General features: G+C 41.0%; 1 protein-coding gene across 1 annotated transcript in view; it reads right to left on the bottom strand.

Moving 5' to 3' along the window:
* The window catches only part of HS3ST5 (heparan sulfate-glucosamine 3-sulfotransferase 5), a 155,524-nt gene that overhangs the window by 89,232 nt on the left and 50,708 nt on the right, over positions 1–15,584 (bottom strand). The window lies entirely within an intron of this gene.

The raw sequence follows: 15,584 nt of genomic DNA, 5'->3' as shown, positions 1-15,584 counted from the left end.
ATTCTGTTGTACTTCCTCATTTTCCAAATGTTGTCTGTCTCTATATTTTCACTGATACACTCATCTTTCTCACCCACCAGTTGAAAACTCTGCCCCCTCTCGATGGCAGGAATTCTCTGGTGTTCACGTTCATGTTCTCAACTGGGCAGACTCTCATCGTATGATATTGATGGAGACATCAAGCTTCTGTCCTGGACTGTATATTCCGTCTCAGTTCACTCTAGTTAACTCTTCTGTGCTCAGCCACATAGGACAGAAGCAGCAATACACTAAAACTACAAGGCCAGTACAAGACCCAAGTAATTGTCACCTCTCTTTCTTCTATTTCAAGTTTCTGGGACCCACTTTCCTCCTCTCTTTCTCCTCTATCAGATCAAGGACTCAACTGGAGTTAGCCATCATCACTTAATTAATAGCTACTACATCATACTCATAACAGTCCTGCGGGCAGGGCAAGATCAGACTCATTTTGCAAATGAGGAAGCTAAGACCTGGAAAGGTCAAGATTATTCTGCCTCTAGCTCTTTGCTGTTCAGGTCCCTTCAAATGGGCGACGGTGAGCAATGAGGAATTACCCAGGGAACCCAAGGGGAGGGAGTGCACACAGGGTCAGGAAGGTTCTCAGGGCACTTTAATTTCTGGCTCAGGAAACTGGGCTGAAACAAAGGCAAATCCAGCTGCTGGAGGCACGGGTCTTAGACCTTAGTCTATTAATGAAGCAGGGGGAGGAGAAAAACAGGGGTAGAAGGATCCACGTATTAAGGGCTATATCTGGAATGGTTCATCTCTTGGCCAACTCTGACCTTCTGAGCGGACTAGAGAACTCTATGATCAATTATTGCTTCCTGCCCTGGGGGCGAAGAAGGGAGAGACAGCTTAATTTCTGATCTGCTCTTTTTGGATTCAGGACAAATAATCCAATTGGAACTATTTATAACTAAAAAGAAACACAAAAGAGGGGCAAACCGGTAAAGTTTGGATTGGATGTATTGTAGCAATATTACTTGGAAAGGTGAGTTGCTTCCTGCATTTGAATCTTACTGAAGTGACTTACAGTGCCCTATGAAACAGACCACCCCGTCCCATTACCCTGCCTATCTGACTTAGGAGCCTGCCATTTTCCCTTCCCCTGTCCTACTCTCTTCCAGCTACACTGCTCTCCTTCCTTGGAGGAAAGCAAGGGGTAGGGACACATAAATACTTAGCGAGTTCTTGGGCAGTTGTTGGTCAGGCTTCCTCTTCCTAAGATGCCCTTCAAACACAGGTGGTCAGGGTTTGCTCCCTGTGGCCTCTGTCAAACATGATCTCACCTGGAAAGTCTCCCCTGACTGTGTGCATAAGAACACACCCTTTTCTGCCTATCCCCTTGGCACCCCCCACCCACTTACCTTTGCTTTCTCTTTCCCCACTGCCCTTGTTACACATGTAACTGTCTGCTCCCTAACCCCCCAGCCCCACCTAGAATGAGAGCTCCAGGAGGGCAGGCCATCTGCTTTGTTCACTGCTGATGACCCAGCACATGGGGGAGCCCCTAGAGAGTAGTAGGTGCTCAAGAAGTATTTGTTGAATGAGTTTATGCTAATTATCTCGTGGAATGACATCTTTTATGCTCAGCCCTAATATATTTGACTTGATTTATTATGCTTTCTTTTGTTAGGATACTAAATTTTAATACTGCTTTACTCTGCGACTTAATAAAGTATCTCCTCATCATCCTCTGTTCAATGATACGTGGCCCACAATGATAGAATTAAGATATAAATATATATAAAAAATAGAGAAAAAAAGGAGGACAAGGGGAGATGGAGATGAGAAGGGAGTTGAGGGAAATTGGAAGGGGAGGTGAACCATGAGACACTATGGACTCTGAAAAATAATCTGAGGGTTTTGAAGGGGCGGAGGGGTGGGAGGTTGGGGTACCAGGTGGTGGGTATTAGAGAGGGCACGGATTGCATGGAGCACTGGGTGTGGTGCAAAAACAATGAATACTGTTACCCTGAAAAGAAATTAAAAAAAAAAAAAAGGATAGGGTAGCAAAGTGAAGCTTGTGGTGGGATTAGAAGACAAAATAATGCGTCTTCTGCTAATCGAGGCAGTGGACTCTATTCAACAACATGGGAAAAAACAAAAAACAAAAACCAAAACAACAAGAGCAAAAAACAACCAACCAAACCACACCAAACAAAAATACTACTCTTCCATTCCAGCTCAGGAGCCGGCTGTCTTGCAGAGCCCTGAAGGGCACCCTTCACCCCTGTCTCCCACCTCCCCCGTGAATGTCTCCCTCTCCAGTCTGAGCCCATGGAGCAGGCAGGCCCTGGACTGAGGGCCTCGGTACACTGGGTCTCATTTATTCACCATTTATTAGCCAGCACCAGGAGGGAACACTAGAATAATGTCCACTTTACCAAGAGGAAAGTCAGAACCTGAGAAATGAAGTAATTTGCCTGAGTATACAATGAATGGAACTAATACAGCGACAGAGCCACTGTGAGAAGGTGCCTTGCCTATGAAAGGGCCGATTATATCACACGCCTAAGTGACCTTAGGTATTTTTAAAGGAAAATTCCCCAAACACTATCCTTCCCAAAGCTCTCTAAACACGAATCTCACGTATTAAACTGGGCTCGGGCTTGGTGTGAAATTGTGAGGATAAACACACCCTACCTTTACAGATCGAACTGCAAGCAGTGCCTTCTAGCTAGAGTTCCTACAATCCCCTAAACGACTTTGCTATGCTTTACCCTGCTGCCCCGACAGGAACTGCCTGTGTAAATGAATGAGCTGGTCTGGGTGGACAATACTGTAAATAACAGCCACCAGGAAAAAAAAAAGTCCTGAGGAAAATTAATTTTCAACAGTGGAACAGACCAGGGAAAACAGAACTGTGCTTTTCCTGCTTGTGATTTATAACATGTCCCCTCTTAACTCACAATAATGAATCACCGACTTTTCCTCCTGGAGTTTACCCTTTCTCTGAGTTTGACTCTGCATATATGCACACGCGAGGACAGGAACTGTTTTTCCACTTGGAATTTGTCTATGCTACCCTTCCGTAGCCTATTCTTTCCAGCATGAACAGAAAGTGTTCAAAACGAACTTACTCAAAGGGAATTTCTTCCTCACCCTGTTCATTCCTGTTTCTTTGGAATTTGCAGCTGAGTTTCATTAAAAGGCAAATTTCGAACAATTCTATTAGGGCATAAAATTCATATCCTTCTACAGAACATTTTTATAAAGCAAAGGTGAATGTCCAACCCGTGATGCACACCCATGAAGAAAAAAAAAAGCAGGATCAAAAGTGGTATGTACTTTGTAGTTGCTGTACTTTGTAGATCTGGTCTTTAAGTCTTTTTTTTTTTTTTTTTTAAAGATTTTATTTATTTTTTTGACAGAGAGAGATCACAAGTAGGCAGAGAGGCAGGCAGAGAGAGAGAGGAAGGGAAGCAGGCTCTCTGCTGAGCAGAGAGCCCGATGCGGGACTCGATCCCAGGAACCTGAGATCATGACCTGAGCCGAAGGCAGCGGCTTTACCCACTGAGCCACCCAGGCACCCTGGTCTTTAAGTCTTAAAGTATGTATTTAACAGGTCTTAGTGCAACTGTCTTACTAATACAGCCACCTAACATGCTATTTAGTAACATATTCATCTGGAATTCCCCCAACTTTTAGTTCTGTTTCCATTTATTATTTGGACCCTAACTGGCTCAAAACCAGCCTCTTCTTAGGGAAGTCTCCACAGATCCCCTTACTACGAAATCAGGCGGTTACACTTCTCAGTACTCAGCTTAGATCCCATCCTTGGCAGTATCTGACACTAATGGCTGTTCACTGCCTTCCCGGAAACATTTTATCCTGTTGGTGATCATGATACCCACACTCTTCAGATTTTCCCACCACTTCTGTGGCTCTTCTTTCTCAGTGTCCCTTGAGTTTCCTCTCCTTCCGTCTCTATCTTACAGAACGGCTTTTCCTCAGGTCTCTGGTCTAGGCCACTCTCTTCTCTCTCTACAGTCTGTTGAGGCAGCCTTATGGGCCCGGCTGCTGCAATTACCCATGCTAGTTCCACCTTCATTTAAGATTTCTCTCCTGAACACTAAGCTAGTTATTCAGTACTTACTGGCTTTGGCACTTAGAGAACACAGGCGCTTCACTCTTCACAGGCCCCAGAGGAACACGTCCATCTTTCACCTCCACTTTCTCTTCCTTCTGCACTGCTTTCTTCAGTGACCGCCGTGACTATCCATCCCATTGTCTGAGCTAAGCCTATGTGCATGATCCTAGATTTCCAAGTGTGATGCTTTTATCATTTTTCTTCTCCCCTTCCTACTGTGGAGGCCTCAGACCACGGTTACCCTCTACCTTGTTCACTCTCTTTACCTCCTACTTGGCTCCTGTCCATCCAATCCATTCTTCACTGTGCACCAACAATGGTGTTTTCAAGATACAAATGTGATCTTGATACTCAAATTCAAAGTCTGGTCTGACATTCAAATTTAAAACCATTCAATAGCTTTTTGTTACCCTCAGGCTAATGTCCAAGGTCCAAAGACCAGTTCATGTGGCCTTAATGGACTGGTTCCTCCTTGCCTTTTTAGCCTTCCCTCTTTCTTCCTGACACTTTCCACCTCCCCCTACCTCCCCTCTCCAACTTAGCCTTCTCAGCTTCAGTCTTTTTGAAAATCTTCATCTCTCTAATGTTGTTTCCACTGCCTGGTATATTTTTGTCCCAACATTCTTATTCCTCTCTTACCTGGTCTGTTCTTGTGCATCTGTCAACAGTGAATGGAATGTCACTTCCTCCAGAAAGCCTTCCTGGAGTGAAGTGCCCTGCTGTGCAACTGGTATTGTCTGAACTTCCCATCTTATGCTGTGTCGGACCGCACTTGAACTGCCCAAGGACTTGCAAGTCATGTCAGCTTTGTGTGCCCAGGGGTAGTGCCTGACCTGTTTGTGGTGGAGCAACTGAGTCAAATACTTTTGACTCAAAAGCTTTTGTGGAAACGTTAATACAAGAAAGTATAAAATCGAGTGGTCGAGTTCCAATTGACTTTATAGCATGTCTGCCTACCTTCTAGAAGCATGAGCAACAGAATCGTTATTATCTTTAGACAGAGGTTGGAAGAACACCCATCATAAAATAAAAAAACAAACAAACAGAACATAATAAAAAAATAAAAAAGAAAAGAAGAAAGAGAAACAAACAAACTACACCACCACCCAACAGCTCCTGAGTCTCTTGTGCAGGCACTGTGAACAGAGCTTCCCCTGCACTGTCCTTTTGTCCTCACAGTGACCTATGAGGTAGGGGCCATTATTTTCTCCAATTGCAGATGAAGAAAATGATGCTAAGAGAGATAAACAATTTGGCCAAAGTCAGTTGGCAGAGTCAAGATTACATGAATCCCCGAAGTGCCCCCCCCACCAAAGAAACCCCATCCAATAAAATGGATGCGTTCAACAAAATGTACTGAATAGTTGTTTTGTGTAAAATGCCACAATAGATGTATCAGCACAACCTCTGTGCTACTCTTCTCCAGTGAAAATAACCAGGAACGGGGAAGAGTGGCGCTGTTTTGCATTTGGCCAGTTACTACCATCAGCCTGGCAAGAAATACGTTCCATATATGGAAGAATATGGCGGGGTGAATCAGAAAACTCTCCAGCTTCTCTGTACCAGATACTGTAATTTCATTATTTAGCACCACATGTGAATGCTCAGGTTCATTAACAGTCAAATCCAGATGCAAATGCAAATCGAGAAATATAATGGAAAACCAAATAGCAGATTCTCATTATCTGCCTTTTGTGCAAATCCATGCCAATGTTCTCTTTTGTAAACAAGCACTGAATTACAGTATTCCAGGCCTGATAGAAACCTAAAAATTACTTACCCCGGTCCTCCCAAGTATTTTTAAGCTTAAGGGCCAAAGGAAAATAACTAGTAAGTGTAAGAGATTGCCAGGACCCAGGAAAACTGGGTGGCCGTATCTACGAAACCTGAACCTGTACCTACCCTGAGTCCCGGCCCAACACTCCAAGAAATATACCCAACAGAGATGCTTTTATTTTTCACCAAATGACACAGATGGAAATGCTAACATAGCAGTTTTGTTTTTGTTTTTTGCAATGACCCCATACTGGAATCAATCCAGTGAACATCAATAGTAGACTGGGCAAATGAACACATGAACTAAACCACGTAGCGATGAAAACAAACTACAATCACGTGCAAACCATGCGGCTTAATCTCAAAAACACGATGTTGAACAAAAGAAGTCATAATTTTATCATGACTTTGTTTATACAAATTTCAAAAAACTGTCTAGCCTAATGTATGATGTCAACAGTAGGAAGAACGGAAGGGGAGGGCTGGGGAGTGACCGGGGGGAGAGGAAATGTTGACGGTGGTGATGTCTGTCTCTCTTTTTTAAAGATTTTATTTATTTATTTCACAGAGATCACAAGGAGGCAGAGAGAGAGGGGGAAGCAGGCTCCCCACTGAGCAGAGAGCCCGATATGGGGCTCTATCCCAGGACCCTGGGATCATGACCTGAGCCGAAAGCAGACGCTCAACCCACTGAGCCACCCAGGCGCCCCGTCTCTTGCTTTGAGTGTCGATTACTAAGTATGTTCACTTCGCGACAACCACTGAGCTGTATGCTTATTACATGTGCATCCTTTTTACTGCATGTCTGTTACACGTCAGCAAAATCATACCCCTTTCCCCCCAAAAGGAGAAACTTTGGCACTTCCCGTTATCCATCTCCTCCATTATCAAGAAATTCTCAGGCACATGGGAAAAACTTAAGAATGTTGTGAATCTTAATTCTGCTAAAACTAACATTTGCTTCAGGCATGTCAACAAAAATAAATACTTCAATATTGAAAACATTTGCTAAAGAAACAAATGTGTTTGATGAGAAAACAAAAAACAGTATTTCCTTTGGCAAGCATTTGTTGGATTGGAGGTAGCAAATGTAAAACTTCCAAGTTGTTACTGAATTTGCTTATTTGCTCAGTTTACTCAAGAGTCAGAATTTTTGCGGAGTTGTATTTCTTTTTTTAAACTATAGGGATAAAAATAATTGTAACAGAAATAAAAAAGACTGGATTTCTAAACTATTGCTCTGGCCATGTCCCAACTATGAACAGCTGTGTAATGTTTGGCATACAATAAGCATTAAAAATATATTTGCTCTATGAATAAAGGTCCACTCCACTGGGCACTCGGTAGAATGTTTCTCATCAATCTTTGTCACAGACAGGTACAATGAGTATTTTTAAAATACCTGATAAAGAGGAAATTACCCATACTTCTTTACTATTTTAGTTAATATATAATAAAGAATAATGACTGAAAAAATAAATCTCCATCATAGTGCTAATTAGTATTATTTACAAAACACCTGTAAATGACAGAATATCACTAAATTATTTATGAAGAAAGACATCATTTAAGATAAAGAAGTTTTATTAAAGAAAAACTTGGAAGTCATTAAGACCTTAGAAAAATGAACCAAAAAAATCTCCCGCCAACTGAATTTAAGGAAAAAATTGAGAGTAGTATCACTCTCCCTGGAAGTCTTCATACATTAAATTGGTGTCAAGAAAACCTTAGAAAAGATTAGCTTTCAGGAAAAAAAAAAAAACCACTTGAATTTATATTTTCTACTTTTAAGTAGTATATTCTTACTGTGACTCTAAAATCTGTCCAAACTCCCCATTAACATTTTAAAAGAAAGTTCTCCAGTTCTTACCAAACAGAAATAAATAACACCTGACAACAGCATTAGGGAACATAAACATAAAATTACCTGTTATTAAAAACTGAGCACATTTTTCTCAAAGAAATATATTACTCAGCTGTAAAGTAGTATGTTTGCCATTCACACTAATGTTTCAACATTATGGTTCAATCTTCTAAAAAGCTGACACGGAAAATAATGGTGTAATAAACTAATTCATCATAATGTGGAAAAGAAACCGCTGGAATAAATTGTAATAACCTTTCAAAAACTAGCAGCTTTTAAAAGTATTAATTTCTACTCCAGATAATTGGAAAGGACACCTGGGTGGGTAGGCAATATTTTTTATGGGATTGCTCTGTCAGGAGCTCAGATTGTCTCTGGACTCAGCAATGATCATTTAGCACTAAATGACAGTGAATCTTGCAAATAGGTCTTCCTAGATGGTGTTTGCCATAAATTACCAAAGTCAACTCCCCTCAAGGTCAGCCATATGAGAGGGCAGGTATCAAACGGCCTTCGTGGAGACCCGGAGTGGTCCTCGGGTTTCTCATAAATGGACAATAGTTGTGTTGGTTGCCATAAAATCAACTTAATGGACTGACAACATAAATTACCATCAAACTTTGACAACATCCGTCCCTAGAAAACAGCTGAAGAATGCGTTTATATCAAAGCTGGAGAAAATGGATAACAAAATGCTTTGCTCTATACCAGATCATAAATATTTTTAACAATTCTAAGTGGGGAATGAATTAATATTAGAAGCTACAATATGTTTTACTCGAGGCATTAAAAACAGCATCTAAGTAATATTAAAATGACACTTGCTTTTTGAAGTAACTAAGATATATCATTGTAATGCAATGGAGGGAGAGAAGGAGTGTGTGTGTGTGTGTGTGTGTGTGTACATGTGCATCCATGCGTGTGTGTGTGTGTGTGTGTGTTCTAGGTGAGAAGGTTACATTTGCGTGGCACTGGGTATTTCACTAAACTGGGTATTTCACTAAGATTATCGATGTCTTCCTAGTTTTATTTTGATCTCTCTAGTCCAGTGGGCCCACAGGTAAGATAGGTTCTTGAGCTCTCACAGTATTTGGGATCAATCATTAATTCACTTTCTTTATGGCTCAGTTTTTCCATTTGTAAAGTACAACAATTACTATACATGGACATTACGAAGACAATGGAATTAGTCCTAGCAGGAAAGCACCGAAGAAGCTCTAAACTGCTAGAGAGTCATATTAATATATTTGTGAAAATAATGTACTCCAGACAATCAATTAATGACTTTTTGAAAGTCAATTTGGTAAAAAACAAAACAAAACAAAACAAAAAAAACCAACAATAGGTGAACTACGAAATTGAAATTTTGGGGGTAAGTTAAACATGATTGTTTCGTTGAGTTTTCATTACACAGCTAATTATGCTTCCATCCTAGAACTGCAGTCGTTACCATTAGCAGTCACAGTAGCAGGACTAGTACAACATAAAGCTACAATTACTCTCTCAGGCATTTTTATAATCATATTTATTATCTCTTGGAAATCAGAACTTCACTGCAGATTTTGCTAAAAGAAATGCTACAGGGAATAAAAGCAAGATGTTCCTGCACCCAGTGGCACCTCAGACCATGAACAGTGTGTATAATGTCGGGGAACTCTATATACTTTGTGAAATAGAAAAGTTCCCAGACAGAAGGTAAACTTGGTCTATGTTGTGTCTTTCTCTCCCACACACCGTCACCTTCTCTCCTGGCCTTCTTTGTATTGTCTCTTGCACTTACTCTTTCCCGCTATCCCACTGTCACTTCTGTCTACAACCTCATCACCGTAGAACTGAATTACGGTCGGTCGTGGTTTCTCTGCTCCCGATCTCTACCAATCCTTCCTGCCGACTCCTGGCAAATTCATCTTTTTTAGAGCACTCTTTTAATGATGTCATTCTTCTGCTCAAAAATTTTCAATGAGTTCGCACCCCCTGGAGGCCAAAGGTCAGAGTCTTTAGCTAGAATCAGAGCCTTTGACTATCTGGCCTCACCTCCTTTTCTCATCTCGTCTTTTCTAGTTCCCCTGCACAAAGCTACGGGATAATAAATGCCCCTGCTGCTCGGCCACTTCTACCACAGCTCCTGTCGGGCAGGCACCGTCCATCCTCTCTGCCGAGCCAGTTGCCTTCCTTCTATGAAGTCCTTTCCACTACTTCAACCCATAGTCAGCACCTCTAGCCATGAAAAGGGAACATCCACTGTCTTATTTATTTATTTTTTAAAAGATTTTATTTATTTATTTATTTGTCAGAGAGAGAGAAAGAGAGAGAGAGAGGGAGAACCACAAGCAGGCAGAGCGGCAGGCAGAGGCAGAGAGAGAAGCAGACTCCCCACTGAGCAAGGAGCCCGATGTGGGACTCGATCCCAGGACCCTGGGATCACGACCTGAGCCGAAGGCAGCGGCTTAACCAACTGAGCACCCAGGCGTCCCTGTTTGGTTTTTTGTTTTGGTATTAAAATGATTTATTTCGCTGTTGCAACATGGCTTAACTTCAGTTGTCATTGCTTAATGATTTCCTAGACTTTTCTCTTTAATTAATTTGTAAAACTCTTTAAAGGGTAATGGTGTTTGTGTTCTTAATATCTGCCAATCTCCCTAGCATGAAGTTATGAAAATAGTTAGCAATCAGTAGACACTTGTTTAATGAATGAATGCAAAATGCTTCTCTAGGCTTCCTGCAAGATTAGCATGAAAGCTACTCAGTTGTGCTGGTAACTTGTGGTATTCCTGAGCAGCAATTTCTGTATGTGAGCTTAATAAATCTGTTTGCATATTTAAGTTCTTAGTGAAATTCTAGATTATGAAATATAAGTCGATCACATGAGATTTTATAATGTTACAATATGACTTTAATGTAAACTTGGGCACCATTAGGATAAACACAAAGTAGTGCATATTCATTGAATTAATACTCATCTTCTGAAAATTCCTTAGCCACAGAAAGCTCAGTAACTTCTAAACAAAACTAAAATCATTCTTAGAATAAATTTAGAGAAAAAACAGTAGAGAAAAAACAGTATGCAACAGTGCAGAATCTTTATTTTATAAATCAGAAATGTATTTTAGTTTATAATATTCTGCAGAAAGAATATGGATTTTGGAACTCATCAAGACCTGACTTGGTAACTCTGTTCTGCTGCTTACTGGGCAGGCCATCTTGGATCTGTGACTCAGTGCCTTTGAACTCTAAAATTCTCACAAGGCAAGAGAAAATATTAATATCCAATTCACTTGAAAAACCTGAGATGAATGAACTCCTTTTGAGCTGTTAATGAGGCTAATGAATTCAAGGGCACCTGTGGCACCTACCCCCACATCTGGCACATTAATAAATGGTAGCTACGATTATCATTTTTGTTTTGAGAGCTTTTCTTTTGACTTCTTATTTCCTATTGCCTCTGGAAGAAGATGGCTTCCCCAATAGTTAAAGAGTATGAGTACAGCAGTCTAAAACATCTTTAACTTGGGGAACTACCATTTGCTAGTTTATTAATCTATTTACTAATGGATCTGAGTCCCAGTTGCATAGGTGGGTATATGAAGAAAACAAAATCTTGCAGAGACATTCTAAAAATTCAAAGTGATATATTTCACAGTGTCTAGCATAGAACAAGCACTCTGTTACAGTACAGATTGTAATTCTTATGAGTCTTCTCTCAGGTGCTATCCTGCCCTGTGTTAAAGAACCTATGTTCATGAGTATTTTTTAAGTAAAAGTAGGAAAATTTTCCTCCATTGTAGTTCACATCTTTGCAGAAAAACACAACTTGATATCATAAATGTTATTCTTATAAATAATATTTTTATTACGACTTATAGTGTACAAAATACCTTCACAGGGGCACCTGGGTGGCTCAGTGGGTTAAAGCCTCTGGCCTTCAGCTCAGGTCATGATCCCAGGGTCTTGGCATCAGGCTCTCTGCTCAGCAGGGAGACTGCTTCCTCCAATCTCTCTGCCTGCCTCTCTGCCTACTTGTGATCTCTGTCTGTCAAATAAATAAATAAAATCTTAAAAAAAAAGAACACCTTTATAACGAGACAATGCTCTAAAAGTGTTCCCCAAATTAACCACTCTTTGCTGTGGTTACTCCAATCATTATTCTGGCAACCCATTCTACCATCAAGATGTTTAATTACAAACAATAATGATAAACTTCAAATATTAAGGCAGCTACTTAAAAGTTAAATGTGTTATGTCATAGGCCTATGTTTTTAGAAATCCTTGGCAGCTGAACTTGGTTAGATGAAACTGAGTGGTTACAGATTCGCCATCTCAGCAGTGGAAGCCTTCTCTAGTCAGGCTTTAACAAGAGACACTTCCAAAAGTGCTTTCTTAATTTCTCTTTGACTTCTTGAATATTGTTTAAAGTATCAGTTAGGTATGCCACTGTTGTCACTGAGGTTAAAATACAATTAAAAAAAATCTGGTAGGTGGTGTCTGGAACTTATTATGTAAAAAATGAAAAGTAAAAATATGGGTAACTTTCTTATATCATGGATTAGATCAGACGCTGAGATTAATGATGACTTATCCAAACTCAGAAGACATGCAATTAAATGCTCAAGAATAGGGACACCTGGGTGGCTCAGTGGGTTAAGCCACTGCCTTCGGCTCAGGTTATGATCCCAGAGTCATGGGATCGAGTCCTGCATCGGGCTCCTTGCTCGGCAAGGAACCTGCTTCTCTCGCTGCCTCTGCCTGCCTCTCTGACTGTTTGTGTGTACTCGCTTGTTCTCTCTCTCTGGCAAATAAATAAAATCTTTAAAAAAAAATGCTCAAGAATAGAAAGCACTTTATAGTTCATAAGATGAAGTTGTTTCTACCAGCATAGTAATTTAACTGAAGCACATGCTTTAAACTCACCAAATACATTACTTCCCTCAATGTTTACAAGGTCAAAACCAGACATCAGCCACAACCTGAAGTGTATTGAGTTGCTCTGAACAACTTTTGGATGGATTGCTTCAAGAAGCAGAAGGCTGGTTCCCACTAAGACCCCTGGGGTGTTCCATACACATGTGTACTTTGAGAACCAAGTGTTTAAGGACAGTGTTACTATTTTTTTGTTTTGTTTTGTTTTTCAGATTTTATTTATTTATTTATTTGAGAGAGAGAGAGAGCACAAGTTGGGAGGAGAGCGAGAAGCAGCCTCCCGCCTTGCAGGGAGCCTGATGTGGGGCTGGATCCCAGGACCCTGGGATCAGGACCTGAGCAGAAGGCAGCTGCTTAACTGCAGCTTCCGCCTTGCAGGGCCTGGATCCCAGGACCCTGGGATCAGGACCTGAGCTGAAGGCAGAGGCTTAACTTACGGAGCCACCCAGGCCCCCCTAGGACAGCATTGCTCTTAATCCTTCAGATGAGCAGCCTAACGACAACCGTTCTTTACGCAAGGTATACAGCTCCTGATGCAGCGGATCTTGTTTCCAGTGTCTTATTCTCTATTCAGTCCTTTTACCCTGTATTCAGTTTAGTAATTGTGGCCATTATACTTACATTTTAAAACATGATGTGACACATGATATGGGAAACCGCCACTTAGTGACTGATGACTGACAGCATCGGACTGGCATTAGTGCTAGAGCAGTCTTTCCTAGGTCTGCCTCCAAAATCCCTACAAAGGCATGGCATTTGCTTGTTTTTGGCTTTTGCTTTCTTTCACTGCCTGACATATCAATCAAACCACTCGGGGGGCTTCTAAACTCTTTCAGTGTCTATTTTTACCAGACGCATTAACTAGAGCTTGTGTTTATAGCATCAATGATAATTTCAAGGCTATTTTACAAACCAAATGTTTTGATCTTTATGATAAAGTGACATGAGACGAGGAAACAGGCATGAAGACGTTATCTGATGTGCCTGCGTCACTTGAAGCTGGTGTCCATACAGGGTACTGCCGTCCTGACTCTGAATTTGGGCTCACTTCACCCCCATCGCACTTCGCCGTTTGTTGGACTTACGTGGGAAATTCTTTTCACTAGTTGTGTGATTTTTACATATATTGGTCAGACCCTGAATTTTAGCTTCCTTGTCGGTAAATGGGGGATAACAATACCTAAATCATAGAGTTACTTTGATGGTTAAATGAAATGGTATATATAAAATAAAAATTCTAGAATAAGGCAAGTGCTTAAAAATGTTAGTCCTTCCAATCCCTTCTTGTTGAGTCTTCACCTAAAGCTAGCTCCTTTAGGTCTACAGAGGACCTCTGAAGTTACTCTGTAAACCAGTGGCAGGCCAGGAGAGCTGAGTATATTACTGTATCACTAGGATGGCAACACTTCATTGAACCAAGGTTATCAGTCATCTACTATGTCCAAGCACAGTGCTAAGTACTACAGATGCACAAAGAAGTAGCAGCGGCCAAGGAATTTTGGCAGTGACAAGAACCAGACTTGATTTTCTAGAAAATAAAGATACTCCAAGGGGGGCTAGTCTGCCAAGTTTAACAGGACTTTTTGAAAATTCTCCCAAATAATTTCAAATAGAATAAAATGATTTAAAAGCTTATACATATTAGAGTTTACTTTTGAATGGCCCATTCAGCCAAACCCCAAAGTGTTCTTTTTATAGGCAGTGGTCCTGTGTTCAGACCATATTATGACACGGGGTGAGGAAAGGAGCGTGGAAGAGCCAATCTCAAAGGGACCTAGGAAAGAAAAGCTTAAAAATGTGTGAGGTGTTTTGCTTTGTTTCCATGACTTGAGTCACCTAGATTATAAAATACCCTAGGGCAAAACTATCCATTTGGTATTTTCTCTGTCTTTCTCCTTGAGTGCCTGGGAACAGAAATATTTGCTGAGTTGAATTTTAGCCTCTGAGTCAAACCAGACAGACAACCCAAAAAAAGGTAATTATAATTTCACCCCATTTGGATTAGCCCATAAGAAATGTATTTATAGGCAACTAAAACATGGCACATTGAAAAGATTTTTCAAGGTCAAGGCTAGTGAAATCTCAGCATAATTTTGTTTGCTATACATTGCATCGTTAGCAACAGTAAGTCGTGTATGAGGCAATGTGCAGTGTGAAACAATGCAGCGTTTAAGGTCAGACAAGTTGGCTCTCATTCTGCCTCTTCTTGTGATTTCAGGCCATGACCAGACCTCTCAGAGCCATAGATTTCCTCCTTTTCGAATGGGAATAATGCAATCTACCTTATGACATCATTGAAAACCTTAATTGAGATGGACTATTACATGTACACACAGTAATTACTTGGTAACAATTTTTGAGCGTCGAATACATATCAGACTATTCAAAGCACTTTTTCTATAACTGGTTTAAACTTTACCATAACTCCAGGGGATGGATGTATTAATTATTCCCATTTTAGAGATAAGGAAATTGAGGCACGGAGAGTTTTTTGAAGAACCTTGCCTCGGCCCGTTACTAGCTGGCTGAGTGGGAGCTCGAGCTCAGGCTCAGGCAGTCTTGCTGCGGATCTGTGTTCTCACCATCCTGCTTCGTCGCCTTGCTGGCAGAGCGGCTCATTACCTGCCCACTACGCCTCACCCTGGATTCTGGTATAAAAAATTCAACAGTTCCCACCTTTCCAGAAATAAATAGTTACACCGAGGACGCAGGGCACATGCATAGGGAGAGACAAAGGCATACACAACACAAGATACCAAACGTCAGAGCGCAGTATAACTACAAGTTCTATGGCGGGTTCGAAGGAAGGACGTAACTGGGATGGAAAATCGGCAGGCACGCTTTTTGTGATGTAGGTGGAACGTGACTGAGGTCTTAGAGGAAAGGCAGAACTAAAACCAGGAAGGAGGATTT

This window comes from Mustela erminea, chromosome 4 (genome assembly GCF_009829155.1).
Source record: "Mustela erminea isolate mMusErm1 chromosome 4, mMusErm1.Pri, whole genome shotgun sequence".
Taxonomy (NCBI): Eukaryota; Metazoa; Chordata; class Mammalia; order Carnivora; family Mustelidae; genus Mustela; species Mustela erminea.
Note: the sequence above shows the minus strand (reverse complement) of the source record. Positions and strands in the feature narration are given on the sequence as shown.